The sequence below is a fragment of the Erpetoichthys calabaricus genome, chromosome 3, assembly GCF_900747795.2.
Source record: "Erpetoichthys calabaricus chromosome 3, fErpCal1.3, whole genome shotgun sequence".
NCBI classification, from domain to species: Eukaryota; Metazoa; Chordata; class Cladistia; order Polypteriformes; family Polypteridae; genus Erpetoichthys; species Erpetoichthys calabaricus.
In genome coordinates this window covers 298681280-298695791 of record NC_041396.2, presented here as the reverse complement: position 1 = coordinate 298695791, position 14512 = coordinate 298681280, and positions in this window count along the sequence as shown.

Below are 14512 nucleotides of genomic sequence, written 5' to 3'. Positions count from 1 at the left end.
GGCTGGCCGACTTATGCCTGAGTCCTGAGTGTGAATTGCACTTTTCAAACAGTAGCTGCTCTAAGACCCCCGGCTGCAGGGTTAAAGGTGGCCACCCTGTTTGTGTTTCTGTGTCAGCTTGGCGTGTGGAGATGGCAGCTGCAGTATTTATGAGTCTGCAGTCAAAGCGGCTGCTGTTTGCAGTGCCTAATGAAGACAGATTATCCACTGGGAGGGGGCTGCGTCCGACATTTATCTCTGCTGCTGCTGCTGTTGGCCGACTCATGCCTGCTCTCTGACTGGGCTGAGCCCCCAACTCCCCCCCCCCTTAAGACAGACCCTCCTGAGTGAAGTGACACAGAGGGTCCACTCTTATTTGTATCATTGGGATCACTGATTGGGGTGGGTATCGTAAAGATCACTAAATTGTTAGGGGGGTCATAAGGAAAACAAGTGTGGGGGGGGGTTGAATATTAACAATACATACTGATGGGGGCCTTAAATACTAATATTAAAAATAAACAATAAAAGCATAAAGTGGGGTGAAGAGATTGAATATTAAGAACACAGAGTGGTGGGACTTTAGGGTGGTGGTGGGGGGGTCAAATATTAGGCATGTGGAACATTGGAGGGGCTTAAATATTAATATTACTGTTACATATTAATATTAAAGACACAAAGTGGAGTGAAGGGACTGAACATTAAAAATGCATAACAATGGGGGGGGGGTTACATAATAAAAACTAACTATAAGGTAAATTAAATGGTGTGGGGGTTCCTTAAAAAGAAGGGTGAAGGGGCTTGGAAATTATGAATACATAAAGATGGGGGGGGGGGTTCTTAAATACTAATAACTGGGTGGGTCTTAATGTTAGGCATGTAGAACAGTGAGGGGGCTTAAATATTAATATTGAATATGAATATTAAAGTGACAAAGTGGAATGAAGGGATTGAATATTAAGAATGCATGACAATGAGGGGCTTAAGTAATAATAAGTGGGGGTTTAACTTGAGGTAAAATGAATAGTTTTCAGGCTTAAATATTAAAGATATAAAGTGTGGTGAAGGGATTGAATATTAAAAATATATCATGGTGGGGGGGGGTCTGATATCCTAATTACTAGGGGGTCTAAATATTAGGTGTCTAGAACAATGTGGAGCATAAATATTAAAGCACAAAGTGGGGTGAAGCCATTGGATATTAAGAATGCATCAGGGCCATTAACTGTGGGGTGGGGCTTAAATATTAGAAGCACAAAGGGGGTGGAGCTTAAGGAATTGCAAGCTTTCATTTCTAATACTTTTGGGTTGGGGGGGGGTTCTAAATGTTAGATATATTACACAGTAGGGGATGCTTAAATAATAAAGATACAAAGAAAGGTGGAGGGATTGGATATGAAGATAACAAAATAATGGGGGGTCTTAAATGCTCATAAGTGGGGGTTTAAATATTAGGTATCTAGAACAGAGGTGGGGTGCTAAATGTTAAGCCATAAAGTTGGGTGCCAGGGCTGAATATTAAGAACGCATAATAAAGGGACCTTAAAAACTAGGGGGTCTAAATATTAGAAAAAAAAATGCTCGGTGGTATCAGTGCTTTTAATTATGGGGAGGATTAAATATTCAAAGCATAAAGTAGGTGGAGCTTAAATGTTCGGAATGGGGGCCTTAAATATTAAAAACAGGGAGGTAAATCTTAGTACATTAATAGGTAAGGGGGCTTAAATACAAAGGATACAAAGTGGGGGGAAAAGTCTGAATGTTAAAAACATGTAGTGATGGGGGGCTAAAATACTGTTAACTGGGGGGGTCAGCATCAAATTGGGGTGGAGGGTTTGAAGATTAAGAAAACATAATGATGGGGGCTTAAAATGCTAAACTCAAGTATTAATATTAGAGACAAAAATGCAGATAAGGGTTGGATAGGGGCACGGCTAAAATATTAAAGATACTAAATAGGGTGAACACATAAAGGTGGGGGACCACTCGCTTTTGCAAAATATTGAAAGTAAAATCAGAATGGAGTTAAAATCTTCAAAATAAAAATTGCAATAACTAGGTGTGTAAATATTAGGTGTATTCAATGATAGGGGGGCTTAAATACTAAAGATACAAAGTGGTGTGACAGGATTGAATATTAAGAAGACATAATGATGGAGGGCTTTAAATACTAATAACTGGGTGGGTGGAGCTTAAATGTTAGAAGCACAAGTGGGTGGGGCTTAAGTGTCAGTCAGTCAGCCATTTTCCAACCTGCTATATCCTAACACAAGGACACAGGGGTCTGCTGGAGCCAATCCCAGCCAGCACAGGGCGCAAGGCAGGAACAAATCCCTGGGCAGGGCACCAGCCCACCGCAGGACACACACACACCCACACACCAAGCACACACTAGAGACAATTTAGGATCGCCAGTGCACCTAACCTGTATGTCTCTGAACGGCGGGAGGAAACCGGAGTACCCAGAGGAAACCCACACAGACACCGGGAGAACATGCAAACTCCACCCTGGCAGCAGCACTACCACTGCGCCACCATGCCACCAGGGCTTAAGTGTTCAAACTTAAAATTGCAGACCTTAAATGTATGCACTTAAACATTACAAAGATATGCTGAGGTGTCAGAAAGTGGGAGGTGACAAATATTAGGAACATTAATAATGAGGGGGTGGGGTTTAAAATCTATGGCACATGTTGGGGTAAGGCTTAAATAATAGCATGACCTGGATGAGGGGTTTTGAATATTAGGAGCACAAGGGGGACTTGAGTGTTAGGGGTATCATTTTCGAGGTTAAGGTATAATTAAAAAAAATGACAATGGGAGGGTAAATAAACTGCTCGAAAAAATTAAAGGGTCACTTTGAAAACACATCAGATCTCAATGAGAAAACAAAGCCTGCTGGGCTGGCTATCTCTACTGCTCTGGACTGATATGGTGATGTGTGAGGAACAAAAGGATGAACCTATAGGGGTCTGAATTCAAAGACACCCCAAAAATCAAAGGGAAAAAATGATGCAGTGGCAGGCAGGAAGGTGAGTCCATTTGGCCGAAATGTCATTGCAGCAACTCCAAATCGTACTCAGTAGTTTGTAAGGCCCCCCCATGCCTGTCTACATGTCCTGGGGGATCTCCTCCCAGATCTGGACCATAGCATCACTGAGCTCCTGGATAGTCTGTGGTCGGATGGACAGAAATATAATGTTCCACCCTGAGGTGTTGTATTGGATTGAGGTCAGGCGAGTGAGCGTGGGGGGAAGGGGATGGGGGGGGGGTCAGTTAATGGTATCAATTCCTTCATCATCTCGTCACATGAGGCCGAGTATTGTGTTGTACCAGGGGGAACCAACATAGGGTCTGACAGTGTAAAGATTTCATCCTTCATACCTAATGGCAGTCCTGCGGTGCCGTTGTCTATCCTGTAGAGGTCTGTGCGTCCCTCCATGGATATGCACCCCCTCACCAGACCACCAAACCGGTCATGCTGAACGATGTCACAGGCAGCATAACGTTCTCCACGGCTTCTCCAGACCCTTTTACGTCTGTCACATCTGCCCAGGGTGAACCTGCTCTCATCTGTGAAAAGCACAGGGCGCCCGCTAGTGGTGGACCTGCCAATTCTGGTATTCTGTGGCAAATGCCAATCGAGCTCCACAGTGCCCACTAGAGGACGTCAGGCCCTCAGGCCACCCTCATGAAGTCCATTTCTGATTGTTTGCTCAGAGACATTCACACCAGTGGCCTGCCTGCCTGCTGGAGGTCATTTTGTAGGCTCTGCCAGTGCTCATCCTGTTCCTTCTTGGCCAAAGGAGCAGATGCCGGTGGGTCCTGCTGATGGGTTAAGGACCTTCTACGAGGGGCCCTGTCCAGCTCTCCTGGAGTAACTGCCTGTCTGTCTCCTGGAATCTCCTCCATGCCTTTGAGACTGTGCTGGGAGGCACAACAAACCTTAGAATTGATGTTGATGCCATCCTGGAGAAGTTGGACCACCTGTGCCAGCTCTGTAGGGTCCAGGTATGGCTTCATGCTACCAGTAGTGACACTGACCATAGCCAAATGCAAAACGAGTGGCAAAACAGATGAGGAGGGAAAAACGTCAGTGGCCTCCCTCCACCTGTTAAACCATTCATTCCTGTTTTGGGGGGTCATCTCATTGTGGCCCCTCTAGTGCACCAAAGCAGCTGAAACTGATGAACAAGCCCCTCTGCTACTTCACTGACCAGATCAACAGCCCACAAGTGTCAATGACTTGATGCTATGCTCTCATTAAATAGGGGTCCTTTAATTTTTTTTGAGCAGTATATTAAGAACATGGGCAGCACGGTGGCGCAGTGGGTAGCGCTGCTGCCTCACAGTTCAGAGACCCGGATTGGCTTCCCGGGTCCTCCCTGTGTGGAGTTTGCATGTTCTCCCAGTGTCTGTGTGGGTTTGCTCCCACAGTCCAAAGACATGCAGGTTAGGTGCAGTGGCAGTACTTGGTGTGTGGGTGTGTGCCCTGTGGTGGGCTGACGCCCTACCCAGGATTTGTTCCTGTCTTACACCCTGTGCTGGCTGGGATTGGCTCCAGCAGATCCCCGTATCCCCCGGATTGGACAATGACTAACTGACTGACTGATTGATAAAGAGATGGACGCTTGAATTCTAAGAACATTTGCTGAAGGAAGACCACTAAAATGATTAACTTGGTGGGGTTAAATATAACAAGCATAATATGATGTGGGAGGCTTAAGCAATAAAAATGCAAATTGGGTGGGCGATTTAATATTGCAGTAAGAATATGATGTGGGCGGGGCTTAAGTATTAAGAATGCACCCACTGGGCGGGGCTTAAATGTGACTAATACAAAACTGACCTGAACTTAACTATTAAAAGCACAAACTTGGATGCTGAACTGGGAGCATAAACTGGAGGTGGAGACTCCAATTTTAAAAAATACCAACAGGGGGTTCAATAAAAGGTAAAGAAACCAATGAGGTGACTGAAAAAAGTGTTATGACGCTTGAAAATTAATAATACACAGGAGCCTCTTGGATTTCGCACCGTTAAGTGAGCAGGTAAAGCTTTATGAGAACACAAGATGGGGGCTTAAATATTCAGGACTGAAATTGCAGATTTAATGCACTTAAGTTGAAACTGTAACTGAATGCACTCAAATTAAAATTGCAGGGGCTTGAATAGTAAAACACCTGCTCGGGGTGGGGGGGGGATGTCATAACAACTAGAAATGCAATCTCAGAGGGTTAAATATGAAGAATACAAATGGGTGGGGCTAACATAGTAAGAGCAAAAATGAGGCAGAGCTTGAATATTAATCAAGCAGACTGGTGGGGCATGAGTTATAATAGGTAAAGATGGGGCGGAGCTTGACTATTAACCCATGAAAACTGGGTGGAGCTTACACCGTGTTTGACTTGAAAGAGGACACAGAGATCATCAACGTGAAGGTCCTCCTCCACGGGTACATATTTTGGGATGAAGGGGCTTACATACGGAGATGTTGACCTATCAGGGGGCTTAAAATATTAGGACAATTAAATGGTGACAAAGGGGATTGAAATATAAGAGTCACTAAAGGAACAGAAATGAGACAGAGGTTAAAATATAAATGACCAAAGGAGGCAGGGGGAGTTTAAATAATAGGAATAGATCTAAATTGGGGTTCAAAAAAGTGGAGGAAGTCCTTTAATATTATAAATATAAAAGATATTAGGCTCAAATAAAAGGGGTACAAGTGGGGGGGGGGTGAAATCAACCTCAAATTAGCATTTCCCCACAAGTGCGGGGTCCACTTTGCGGATCTGACGAAGCCATTCTGAACAATTGAACACGTCACCTGGAGTTAATTTCCTGTCTCTTACTGTGTTCTGCCATCTTTGTTTTGGTCCTTCACAAGGTCATTAATTTTAAAGTGGTAGGCCATCTTAGTAATAGTGCCAGGCGCTGCTAGAAGAAGATGGCCGTGCCACTGCAGCCCCCTTTCCTGCATTTTATCTGGGATTGCTGCAGCGCCAGTCAGTTGGTCGAGATGAGGTGAGATATTCTCATTGCCCAAAATGGAGCACAAGCATCTTCCGTGACTTGTCACCAATGCTCGGCTCTTGTAGTCATTGACCAGCATCCTCTTGTGTATAATGCGACTGGGCATGTTTTAGGTTGGTGCTGAGCTGGCATGCGTCTGTCGGCCACCAAGCCACACTGACTCCTTCTTGTACTTCATTGCTGTTCTGTTATCTCATTGCAAGTCACAACTTAGATATCGAAAAACGTTGGTCTTTATTAGGTCCGGACCACCAACTTGGATGGTACCAACTTCTGGGCATGTTTCAAGGCATTCAGTCTTTTTAATGCCATCTTGACTAAGGTGATCACTCCATACCTGGACTTGACCTTGCAGTACTTCTCTGGTAGTGGTAGAAAGCATGATGGTGTTGGCACAGAGTCCGTGGTACATCATGTGGAAGATCTCGTGTCATGGTATGGTGGGCTTGGGTAACATATTACTGTAAGTGTAGTCACTTTAAGATGTACCTGCAACATAAAAGAGTCGAGGATGAAATATCTGAGGATGTGTGGGTTCAGGAACCTTAAACACTGGAGATAAAAATGAGGGCACCAAACGTATCTAACACCACACCAGAGTGGCAAGGAACAGAGAGTGGAGTGGACAGGATGGGCATTACTTTGGTTAGGGAACGAGGCCTCCATAGATTTGAGTGAAGAAGGGGAGAGTAATAAGAACAGCAAGAAAAAACACTTAATAAGAATAAACTGAAAAAATGAACTGAACTGAAATAAAATAAAATGCAAGGTGCTATATAAATAACTACATACTAAACGGTGATATATAGATAGATATGAAAGGCACTATATAATCAATCGATAGATAGATAGATAGATAGATAGATAGATAGATAGATAGATAGATAGATAGATAGATAGATAGATAGATAGATAGATAGATAGATAAAAAGATAGATAGATAGATAGATGTGAAAGGTACAATATAATAGATAGATAGATAGATAGATAGATAGATAGATAGATAGATAGATAGATAGATAGATAGATAGATAGATAGATAGATAGATAGATAGATAGATAGATAGATAGATAGATATGAAAGGCACTATATAATCAATCGATAGATAGATAGATAGATAGATAGATAGATAGATAGATAGATAGATAGATAGATAGATAGATAGATAGATAGATAGATATGAAAGGCACTATATAATCAATCGATAGATAGATAGATAGATAGATAGATAGATAGATAGATAGATAGATAGATAGATAGATAGATAGATAGATAGATAGATAGATGTGAAAGGTACTATATAATCGATAGATAGATAGATAGATAGATAGATAGATAGATAGATAGATAGATAGATAGATAGATAGATAGATAGATAGATAGATAGATGTGAAAGGTACTATATAATAGATAGATAGATAGATAGATAGATAGATAGATAGATAGATAGATAGATAGATAGATAGATAGATAGATAGATAGATAGATATGAAAGGCACTATATAATCAATCGATAGATAGATAGATAGATAGATAGATAGATAGATAGATAGATAGATAGATAGATAGATAGATAGATGTGAAAGGTACTATATAATAGATAGATAGATAGATAGATAGATAGATAGATAGATAGATAGATAGATAGATAGATAGATAGATAGATGTGAAAGGTACTATATAATAGATAGATAGATAGATAGATAGATAGATAGATAGATAGATAGATAGATAGATAGATAGATAGATATGAAAGGCACTATATAATCAATCGATAGATAGATAGATAGATAGATAGATAGATAGATAGATAGATAGATAGATAGATAGATAGATAGATAGATATGAAAGGCACTATATAATCAATCGATAGATAGATAGATAGATAGATAGATAGATAGATAGATAGATAGATAGATAGATAGATAGATAGATAGATGTGAAAGGTACTATATAATCGATAGATAGATAGATAGATAGATAGATAGATAGATAGATAGATAGATAGATAGATAGATAGATAGATAGATAGATAGATAGATGTGAAAGGTACTATATAATAGATAGATAGATAGATAGATAGATAGATAGATAGATAGATAGATAGATAGATAGATAGATAGATAGATAGATAGATAGATATGAAAGGCACTATATAATCAATCGATAGATAGATAGATAGATAGATAGATAGATAGATAGATAGATAGATAGATAGATAGATAGATAGATAGATAGATATGAAAGGCACTATAAAATCAATCGATAGATAGATAGATAGATAGATAGATAGATAGATAGATAGATAGATAGATAGATAGATAGATAGATAGATGTGAAAGGTACTATATAATAGATAGATAGATAGATAGATAGATAGATAGATAGATAGATAGATAGATAGATAGATAGATAGATAGATAGATAGATAGATGTGAAAGGTACTATATAATAGATAGATAGATAGATAGATAGATAGATAGATAGATAGATAGATAGATAGATAGATAGATAGATAGATAGATAGATAGATAGATAGATAGATATGAAAGGCACTATATAATCAATCGATAGATAGATAGATAGATAGATAGATAGATAGATAGATAGATAGATAGATAGATAGATAGATAGATAGATAGATGTGAAAGGTACTATATAATAGATAGATAGATAGATAGATAGATAGATAGATAGATAGATAGATAGATAGATAGATAGATAGATAGATAGATAGATAGATAGATAGATGTGAAAGGTACTATATAATAGATAGATAGATAGATAGATAGATAGATAGATAGATAGATAGATAGATAGATAGATAGATAGATAGATAGATAGATATGAAAGGCACTATATAATCAATCGATAGATAGATAGATAGATAGATAGATAGATAGATAGATAGATAGATAGATAGATAGATAGATAGATAGATATGAAAGGCACTATAAAATCAATCGATAGATAGATAGATAGATAGATAGATAGATAGATAGATAGATAGATAGATAGATAGATAGATAGATAGATAGATGTGAAAGGTACTATATAATAGATAGATAGCTAGATAGATAGATAGATAGATAGATAGATAGATAGATAGATAGATAGATAGATAGATAGATAGATAGATAGATAGATAGATAGATAGATAGATAGATACATTTAACATCAGACTTCTATTATGAGAAACACAAGTGGGGAATCCCTTCAAAGTCAGGCTCTCTTGTGTTTTGTTTGTATTGGCGTCACATTGTCACTCTTTGCTCTCGGTGTCAGAGCCGTCGGTTACGCCAGTGCCAAATGTGGAGTGATGAAGGCTGCTGTCCTCATCCTCCTCTCTACAAAGCCAAAATGCACTCTAATGCACAGCAGGCAAGCTCATGACCTTATGACCCCTGACTCATCAGTCATCCTCCTAATTGGCACAAAGGAAGCTGTCTCCGCCCACATGACATCAGCAGGTTTAACCCTTTAGTCCCCACTGGCAGTGGGCTGACTGGCGCTTATCTTCTGGACTGCCTTCATACCCTCATACTGCAGTGAGGAGGATGCAATGTGTGCGCATGTGTGGAAGGGGCATGTCTGAGAGTCCTGCTCCTGAACTCTTGGATGTCCAAAGCCTGCTAGGCTGATTCCTAAGACGGGTAGATGGCGAGGTAGGCACATGGCACCAGAGCTGGGATATGCAGTGTGGACCCAGTAGTTAAGGCCCTGGGCTCTACTCCACTGTGTTGCTATTTCAGTGCCAAACCTTGACTCAACCTGGCAGAGCTCTGCTTGTTAAGAAAAAAAAAATGTATGGAAACAATTTACTATCAACATGTTTTCCTCTCTGTGTCTTTGCTGGTCGAGCAGACCGACTGTGTGGGGGTTTGCATGTTCTCTTTGTATCTTTGCTGATCAGACAGACAGGATTTGTTGAGTTTCTGTGTTTTCTCTGTGCCAGCAAAGTTGATGGAATCAGTAGCGTATGTTCTCCTTCTATACACTTGGTCCTCCAGACAAGCCTGTGTGAGCTTTGCATGTTCTCCAGTGACTGTGTTGGTCTGAGTTTGCATGTCTCTTTGTGTCTTTGTTAGTCCAACAGATAGGCCTAACTGGATTTTTCACGTATCTCCCAGTGTCTGCGAAAGGACAGGCCTCTTTACGAGTTGCATGTTCTCCCTGTGTCCATGTTTGTTCAACAGACAGGTCAGTGTATCGTATGCACATTCTCCATATGTCTATGCTGGTGCATCAGACAGACTTTGGAGTTTGCTTGTCCTCCCTTTGTCTGTGTTGGTTTGACAACCTGGACATCGAGAGAACATACAAACTCCATAGAAGAAGGTCTTTCTTCTATGGAGTTTGTATGTTCTCTCGATGTCCAGGTTGTTGCAACAGATAGGACAGTGTGGAGTTTATATGCTCTCCTTGTGTACATTTGGTCCTACAGAAAGGTCAGTGAGAAATATGCATGTTCGCCTAGTGTCTGGGTTGGTCCAACAGGCAGGCTGTGTCATGTTTGCAGGTTTTCCTTGTGACTTTGTTATTGCAATAAATAGGCCTGTGCAAATTGTACATGTGCATGTTCTCCTTATGTCTGTATTGGTCCACCAGTCTATGCTGAGTGTGAATGTTCTACTTATGTCCATGTTGTTCCACCAGACAGTTTGTGTCGAGTGTGAATGTTCTCCTTATGTCCGTGTTGGTCCATCAGTCTATGTTGAGTGTGAATGTTCTCCTTATGTCCATGTTGGTCCACCAGACATTCTGTGTTGAGTGTGAATGTTCTCCTTATGTCCATGTTGGTCCACCAGACAGTCTGTGTTGAGTGTGAATGTTCTCCTTATGTCCGTATTGGTCCACCAGTTTATGCTGAGTGTGAATGTTCTCCTTATGTCCGTGTTGGTCCACCAGGCTGTTTTGAGTGTGAATGTTCTCCTTACATCCATGTTGGTCCACCAGACAGTCTGTTGAGTGTGAATGTTCTCTTTATATCCGTGTTGGTCCACCAGTCTATTTTGAGTGTAAATGTTCTCCTTATGTCCATGTTGGTCCACCAGTCTGTTTTGAGTGTGAATGTTCTCCTTATGTCCGTGTTGGTTCCCCAGTCTGTTTTGAGTGTGAATGTTCTCTTTATATCCGTGTTGGTCCACCAGTCTATTTTGAGTTTGAATGTTCTCCTTATGTCCATGTTGGTCCACCAGTTTATGCTGACTGTAAATGTTCTCCTTATATCCATGTTGGTCCACCAGTCTGTGTTGAGTGTGAATGTTCTCCTTATGTCCATGTTGGTCCACCAGTCTATGTTGAATGTGAATGTTCCCCTTATGTTCATGTTGGTCCACCAGACAGTCTATGTCGAGTGTGAATGTTCTCTTTATATCCATGTTGGTCCAAGAGACAAACCTGTGTGGATTTATGCCAGTCTTCTACCTTTGCCTTTGTTGATCTGGCATACAGTGCTGTATGGAGTCTAAATGTTCTTCTGATGTTTCTGCTGGTCCAACAGCCGTGTTGTGTCGAGTCCACAGGCTGTGTGAGTTTTGCATGTTCTCTTTGTGTCTTTCTCAGTGTGACAGATAGACCTGCATAGATTTTACACGCTCTACCCGCTGGTCATGTCCGTTGGTCCAAGTCCCTGTTGGGTGGTCATGTTCACCCTGTCCCTGTGTTGTGCCATCAGACAGGCGTGTGTGGAGTTTATACGTTCTTCCTGTGTCTGCTTTGGGATTTCTCCAGCTCCTCCAAACTTATCCCACATCCCAGAGACGGGCACATCGGTTTATTTGGCGATTCTAAGGTGGTCCGCAGAGAATTGTTGTCCCGTCCAGGGTGTGGTGAAGGTGAATTGACTGAAGACTCCTTTAATGGTGTCTTTGAACCTCCTAATGTGACTGCACCCCAACGCTGAGCTCCCAAAGTGCTGGGATTGCTTGCTGTTATTCCCTGTCATATTGTGTGAAGGAAGACCCCTGATGCCCCCCCGCACAGTTTTCTAAACTTTAAGGGTTCAATTCTCCCCCCCTCCCCCCATTGATCTTTTTGAACCCCCTCCCAACCTTTCAAGTTTCTTGCTGTCTGATACTCCTGTGGGCTGCATGGTGGCACAGTGGTGGCACGCATTGGGGGGGTTTATAGTTTGGTGACCTGAGTTCAACTCCCAGTCCCGAGAGTGTCTGTGTGGAATTTACCCAGCACTGACCTGGCATCCCACCCAGGAGATGGGTCTTAACTCCCTGTATGACTGAGGCTTCAACTCCCACCACCCCAAACTGGACGAAATGGGTTTGACAGGCCTGGTACACGGTCAGGAGATGGTGCGGGTTACACGAATGGCTGGATGACGGAGCGGAGGGCTGCTGAACAAATCCAAGGGTCTTCTTCCCAGTCAGGCGACCCAGCAGCTCACACTTGGCTCCGTCGGAGTGTAATTTATATTTTTCTCTCCCCTCGTATAATTTTCAGATTCAGTTTCACTGTGGTTTTCTTACTTTCCTTTCTTTTTTAATCAGGAAAGAATGAAGTGCTTGGTGGCAGGATGGAGGGGGGGTGGTCCCACGTCGGCTCTAATGGACCCTCTCCCAGCTCCGCACAGAGGGGTGCTTTGTGGCGCTGCCCGAGGTATTTCTATGATTTTAATTGCGCGAGTCTGTGGTGTCGGAGCGCTGCAATTTCCTGTGTATTTAATGGGCCCGCGCAACCCCCCCCCCTTCCCACCAACTCCCCCCCCCCTCACCCCAACCTCAAGCACCCGCACATCTGTAACCAGTTAGTGGGCCTTCCTGCACCCGCCTGCTCTCTTGCTCTGCCGCGCGGCATCATTTCCAGGACTGGCTGGGCAAACGCTCCTCCTCTTCCAAGGAGGAGATGGAGACTTGGGCTGAGGGCACACGGAGGGGGCGAGGGGGCAAGAGAAGCTAGGGATGGGCAAAAACATGAGGAGTCAGCAGAAAGAGGAGACCCCAGGAAGAGAAAACAATAAGGGGGGGGGGTTATAAGGGGAGGATAAAGGGGAAGGAGTAAGTGGTGAGAAGGAAAGTGGGCAACAGTGAAATGAGAGAGGGTGGAGAAGAATGAGATGAGCTGGCAGAGGAGTGGAAAGTGGGCATGGGAGAGACAGCAAGAAGAGTGAGAGGTGAGCAGAGACGAGAGGAGTGAGGAGAAAGAGGAGACCCTCGGAGCAATGAGGGCAGCAATACAAGTAAGGGGGACTCTGGTGAAACTAGGCGGGTAAGGGGGTACGGGGTTAAATGGACAAAAGAGATTGGAGTAAGAGAAGGGCGCGGTGGGGGAAAATCAGATCAGCTGGCAGAAAAGTGGAAAGAGGGCATGGCAGAGACAGCAAGAAGTGAAGAGAAAAAGAGAAGACCCTGGGAGCAATGAGGGGAGTAAGTGACATAAGGGTACTAGGGAGGAGTAGGGTAGAGACAGGGAGATGAGGGGTAAAAGGAGCAACAGGGATAACAGAGACAGGGAGGGTTGGTGGAGATAACTCAGATCAGCTGGAAGAAAAGTGGAAAGAGGAGATGGGAGAGACGACAAGAAGAGCAAGAGGTGAGTGGAGACAAGAGAGGAGTGTAGAGAAAGCGGAGACCCTGGGAGCAATGAGAGGACCAATAGAAACAAGGATGACTAAGGAGGCAGAGGCAAGAGATGAGGGATTAAGAGGTAAGAGCAGCAACTGGGACGAGAATGAGAGGGGAAGATGGTGGGGGAAAATCAGAGAAGCTGGCAGAAATGTGGAAAGAGGACATGGGAGAGACAACAAAAAAGAGAAAAAGGTGGTATGTAAGGGGGTACTGGGTAAAATGGACAAAACGGATTGGAGTAAGAGAAGGACACGGTGGATGAAAATCAGATAAGCTGGCAGAAAAGTGGAAAGAGGACATGAGAGAGACAGCAAGAAGAACAAGAGGTGAGCAGAAACAAGAGGAGTGAAGAGGAATAGGAGACCCTGGGAGTAAGTTACATAAGGGTACTAGGGAGGAGTAGGGTAGAGGTGAGGAGATGAGGAGTACAAGGAGCAACAGGGATAACAGAGAGAGGGAGGGGGGGAGGGAGGGTTGGTGGAAATAAGTCAGATCATCGGAGAGAGACGACAAGAAGAGCAAGACGTGAGAGGAAAAACGAGGAGGGAAGAGAAAGAGGAGACCCTGGGAAAGATGAGGGGAAAAATAGAAATAAGGGGGGCCAGGGACATAGAGGATGAATCTGAGGGAATAAAGGGGTACAGGGTTAAATGAACAATAGGGATTGGAGTAAGAAAAGGAGACTGTGGAGGAAAATCAGATCAGCTGGCAGAAAAGTGGAAAGAGGGCATGAGAGAGACAGCAAGAAGAACAAGAGGTGAGCAGAGACAAGAGGAGTGAAGAGAAAGAGGTGCAAGGAGCCGACTTAAAAGTAGGGAAGAAAGAGGGGAATTTGGCAAAAAAATGATAAGTGGGCTAGGTGGGAGGGTGATGGAGTAAGAGGAGTAAAGGCTAAGGAGCAAAAGGAGCAACA